The sequence below is a fragment of the Lycorma delicatula genome, chromosome 11, assembly GCF_047948215.1.
Source record: "Lycorma delicatula isolate Av1 chromosome 11, ASM4794821v1, whole genome shotgun sequence".
Taxonomy (NCBI): Eukaryota; Metazoa; Arthropoda; class Insecta; order Hemiptera; family Fulgoridae; genus Lycorma; species Lycorma delicatula.
This window is the reverse complement of record NC_134465.1, coordinates 47,393,761-47,399,506: the sequence shown is the minus strand read 5'-3', so window position 1 is coordinate 47,399,506 and position 5,746 is coordinate 47,393,761. Positions and strand designations below refer to the sequence as shown.

The window sequence follows — 5,746 nt, the reverse complement described above, 5'->3', positions numbered from 1 at the left end:
ACTTACACTCATACATATCATCCTCTGAAGTAATACCTTACAGTAAATCCCGGAGGTTGAACAGGAAAAAACCGACCTAACCTCAATTTCAGGTTATGTTGACCGTGTAGTAGTGTATTTTTCATACGTGCTTATGCAGCGAATCACAATAGTAGTGAGTTTACTCGTTAATCGAACGTATTTAGTGCGTTTCACTCTGAAAATCAGTGCTTTTCTGACTACGAAATAATGAGGGCTTCGGAAAGGAAAAGTCGGAATTTTTTTATTTCATTATTTTGAGTATTAATAGTTACTTTTATTTGTAATCTTTATCAAAGAAATTTTTAGTTTTAAACAAAAGTTGTATTCTTTTAAATTTATAGTTGTTTTCAATTAAATAATTTTTTTCAGAATTAATTTAACAGTTTAACAAATAATTATGCCAAATCTTTAAAATGTGTTTTTCAACTAAAACTTTTCGAATTTTACTAAAATATTTACGGAAACTTTTTAAAATAAATCTGGACTCATTTTTAAAAAAAAAATTCAAATATTAAAACGATTCAATTTTTTAATATATAATTTATGTACGAAAAATTTCCGTATTTTTACATTTTCAGGTGAAATCTGGGCGAAAGTTTTTGTTAACCGAAATTAAAAAAAATAAAATGTTTTCGTAACAATATTATAATTATATTGACCTTTTTTTATTGTTTTAATAACAGGAATAAATACTTATAAAGTTTAATTGGAATCTCCAGGAACACTCTGTATATCTTTACTAAAACTTTAATTTGACTGTAATGGGTTTTTTCTAGCCCTATAAAGTAGGTTTCGTAAAAAGTATGTGTGTGTGTGTGCGCGCGCGCGGGCGCGGGTGTGCGAATTGAAACGGTTGTAACAGAATCCTAATTCTTGAACTGCACATCTTTATTACATTAGTTTTAAATAAGATATTTTACTCGAGGGAGAAATTTATTTTTCTTTAAATGTATTACTGTAGATAAAATAATTTTTAGTTATTATGTTTAATTGTATAATCGTAATTTATGATTACGTGCATAATTTGTGAATACTGAAATAAAGATTAGGAATTATATTTTTTAATTAAATATCATTTTCGTTTAAAGTTAAATAGAATTTTTTATGTCATATATATTACTATAAAATTTAAACTTTAAAAGTTAAACATTGTTTTAAAATATGATTTATTTGTTTCATAACCTACTTTCTTTGTTAAGTGAAAGAAAGTTTAACTTTAGTTAAACTTCGAGTATAATAAAGGCTGTTGACTCTAACTTGGAAAAAATATATATCTCACTTTTTAATAAAATTTGACTCTCTCATTCTCTATCTCTTATCTCTCTCTCTCTCTCTCTCTCTCTCTCTCTATATATATATATATATATATATATATATATATATATATAAGATAATAATAAAATATTTAAATCTCTTTCTTTACCGATATAATGAAAAATATTATTATTATTACATGTCGTTTGATGTAACAAGAACCGTGAACACCAGTATAACGTAATTATTAACGTACGGATATAACATATAAGGGTGTGTATTTTTCACACAGAAGTGGTTTTTTTTTATAAAAAGATAACTAATAGCAAAAAAATGAAAAATTTGAAGTTAGCGCCAAAGTGAACGATTTTAGTATTTTTAAATTTGATGTCGACTTCAAAAAAACCTGTAATGAATTGTATGATGTGCAATTCATTTTAGCCAGAAAGTACTTTAAAGAAAAAAATCTGATGTGAGTACCATATGAATCATTGTACGCGTATTAAATTACATAAACACATTTTTTTTTTTTAAATGAAAAGTACATGGAATTTTATTTTATTAATAACTTCTGATATTTTTTCATTTTTTTTTTTTTTGTTACTGAATTTTATTAATCGGAAAACGTTTTTTACAATGAGAAGTTAATAAATCATTACATTTAAATTAAAAAAAACATTTAAAAAAGAAGATGAAGTCTGATTCGAACCGATATGCTTTCCCCTGAGATTCAAACATTCATAAATTAAAATGTTATTTTTAACTCTGGAACCAATGAAAATAAGTACCACTTATAATATATCCTTGAAAGCTCTCAATGAGGGCTTATTACTGCAGTAATAAAAGTCCGAGATTCCCTATCTAGTGCTAGTCGTTTCATTTCGGTATACCCTCTACATCCTACATTCCTAACAATTTGTTTTACATATTCCAAACGCTGCTTGTCTACACAATTTTTTCCTTCTACCTGTCCCTCCAATATTAAAGCGATTAATCCAGGATGCCTTAATATGTGGCCTATAAGTCTATCTTCTTTTAGCTATATTTTTCCAAATGCTTCTTTCTTCATCTATTTGCCGCAACACCTCTTCGTTTGTCACTTTATCCACTCATTTCATTTTTAACATTCTCCTATAGCACCGCATTTCAAAAGTTTCTTATCTTTTCTTCTCAGGCACTCCGATCGTCCAAGTTTCACATCAATGTAAAGCGACGCTCCAAACATATACTTTCAAAAATCTTTTCCTGACGTTTAAATGAATTTTTGATGTAAACAAATTATATTTCTGACTGAAGGCTCGTTTCGCCTGTGCTATTTGACATTTTATATCGCTCCTGCTTCGTCCATCTTTAGTAATTCTACTTCCCAAATAACAAAATTCTTCTACCTCCATAAACTTTTCGCCTCCTATTTTCACATTCAGTGGTCCATCTTTGTTATTTCTACTACATTTCATTACTTTTGTTTTGTTCTTGTTTATTTTCATGCGATAGTTCTTGCGTAGGACTTCATCTATGCCGTTCATTGTATCTTCTAAATCCTTTTTACTCAGCTAGAATTACTATGTCATCGGCAAATCGTAGCATTTTTAACTTTTCACCTTGTACTGTTACTCCGAATCTAAATTGTTCTTTAACATCATAGGGAACATCCTTGTCGGAATCTCTTTCTTATTACGGCTTCTTTCTTATGTTCTTCAATTATTACTGTTGCTGATTGGTTCCTGTAAATGTTAGCAATCTTTCTTCTATCTCTGTATTTGAACCCTAATTTTTTAAAAATGTTGAACATTTTATTCCAGTCTACGTTATCGAATGCATTTTCTAAGTCTATAAATGCCAAGTAGGGTTGGTAATGGTAAGTAAGGTTTGTTTTTCTTTAATCTTCCTTCTACTGTTAATCTGAGGCCTAAAATTGCTTCCCTTGTCCCTATACTTTTCCTGAAACCAAATTGGTCTTTTCCTAACACTTCTTCCACTCTCCTCTCAATTCTTCTGTATAGAATTCTAGTTAAGATTTTTGATGCAAGACTAGTTAAACTAATTGTTCTGTATTCTTCACATTTATCTGCTCCTGCTTTCTTTGGTATCATGACTATAACACTTTTTTTGAAGTCTGACGGAACTTCCACTTTTCATAAATATTACACACCAGATTGTATAATCTATCAATCGCTTCCTCACCTGCAGCTACAGTCATATATGCAGCGATAACAACAATGGAAAGTACGTAGATCGGTCAAAACAAAATCTGTTATTTTTTAAATTTTCGGTCTTAAGGGAAACTTAAAAAGAAATTTTGATGTGGACACCACATGACTTCCTTGTACGCCTATTAAATTATATATACACATTTAAAAAAAATTAAAAGTACATAAAATTTTATTTCACAAATAACTGCTGATTTTTTTTTCGTTTATTTTTTTATTGTTAGTTTAGAATAATTATTTATTGTTAAAAATTTTTTACAATCAGAAGTTAATAATTAATAAATCAATATATTTAAATTAAAAAACAAAAAAAGTAAAAAAAAAAAGAAATGAAGTCGGATTCGATCCGATGTGCCTTCCCCTTGTAAGATCGAAATATTTCATTAATTAAAATTTTATTTCGCTGTAACTCTGCAACCAATGAAAATGAGTACCACTTATCATTGAAAAGCTCTCAATGAGGGCTTATTAGTCCAGTTAAGAAAAGACAAAAATCGAAATTGTTTGGTTTTTTGGCTATTTTGGACATTTTTGGTCAAGTTGATTGCAATCAAAAGGGGAGGCGCATAACTAGATGTTACAACAGTTCTATATCCAAAATTTCAACATTCTACGGCTAATCGTTTTTGAGTTATGTGAGGTAAATGTGCACGTACGTTTGTGCGTGCGTTCCTTTACTTCGTACAAGGAAGTAAAAAACAACAAAATTGATTTAAATGACTTGCAAAGAATATACGAAAAGAATTATTCAAATGTTCCCTAGTACAAAAATTCTATTCGAAATTTAGATATGCTGTAATAAAGTATCTTAAGTTGCTCATTTGATGAAGATTGGTTGAGTTGTTGGTGAGTTATGATCAACATAACATCAAAAGAATTTGAGCGGACAAAGTTAGAAGCAATGTTCCACATGATGCTATAATTTGGAAGGATGAAGTTTCTTTATCTGCAGTATCTACCAGCCATTTTAAATCCAATTAAAAAAAGTATTAAATGAACGAAAAGTCAGTCTTTTCTCTCATAACTGCCAGGAATTTTTTAAATTTATTATTACCGCTTAGGAATTACCGTCATAAACATTAATTTTACCCGTACGCTTTCTTTTCAATATAGGAAGCCCGAAATAAATTTTCTTTTTTCGCATTTTCAAATTTTTAATTCTCGAGTCACTTGTAACTCGATAATTGAGTTCTCGAGTCACTTGAATAATTGAATTCCCTAACCCTAACGGGGAGGTCACAGATGTTAAATAAAATCCATTTTTTTAAATTTATTTTGATATTAATATATTAAACGATAATTTTAATGAATATTTCAGTTTTAAACAATCCCCTCCGATCAATGAACCTTCGAAAATATATATATTTTTTCTAATTTGTAATAATAAACAGATATTAAAAAAATTTGGTTATTGTTCTTTTTAACCAGCTTAGATTCAATAATTAAAATTAAGAGACTTAAATAAGTGAAATATGTATTTAACATAAAAAAGACTTTTTTTTTGAATAAAAACCGTTAAAATATATTACAGTACATGTTTTTCTTTAATACAACGATGAAGAAATAACTGAAGCTAGTTTAACGTACGTTTTTTGGTCTGTATTTATAAAGAAGAAAAAATTATTTTGATAAAAGAAAAAATAATGCCAACAGCACGCGGTATTCCCAAGCGGTCACCCATCCAAGTACTAACCGCGCCCGACGTTGCTTAACTTCGGTGATCGGACGAGAACCGGTGTATTCAACGTGGTATGGCCGTTGACGACGATTGCAATAATTTGCCTACGTTTTCTATAACTGTATTCCTATTAGTAATATTTATACATTAATTTTTTTTTTTTTTTTTTTTTTTTTTAAATAAACCTCTTTTTTAATAAAAAAAAACGGTTCACTAATTTACACTGCCACTTATACATTTGATAACTTAAACAATGCGATATAAATAAGGAACTAGTTTTGTTTTGTTTTTTTTTTTTTTTACTTATCCATCATATTTACGAGGGTTATTTTTTTTTCAAGACCTTGAAAATACCCTGGTATTTAATAATAAATACCAAATAAATAGTCGATTGAAATTTTTAATGTCATTCCCGACTCTTCGAGATCTGTGTGAATAGTTCGGTAAACGTGTAGCTAGAAAAAGCGCAGACTTGAGATTTTAGTTATTTCGCAATATATAATCAAATGAAAATTAATCTTGTGTGTATAATTCAGAGAAGGGTAAAAAAAAATCCTATTGATTATAAATTGATCAATCAAAT

General features: G+C 28.6%; 1 non-coding gene across 1 annotated transcript; it reads right to left on the bottom strand.

The window, feature by feature from the left end:
- Window positions 1-5,129: 5,129 nt before the first annotated feature.
- Window positions 5,130-5,248, bottom strand: LOC142332661 (5S ribosomal RNA). Its single transcript, XR_012758374.1, has one exon. It is a non-coding gene; the product is annotated as a 5S ribosomal RNA (ribosomal RNA).
- Window positions 5,249-5,746: the final 498 nt, after the last annotated feature.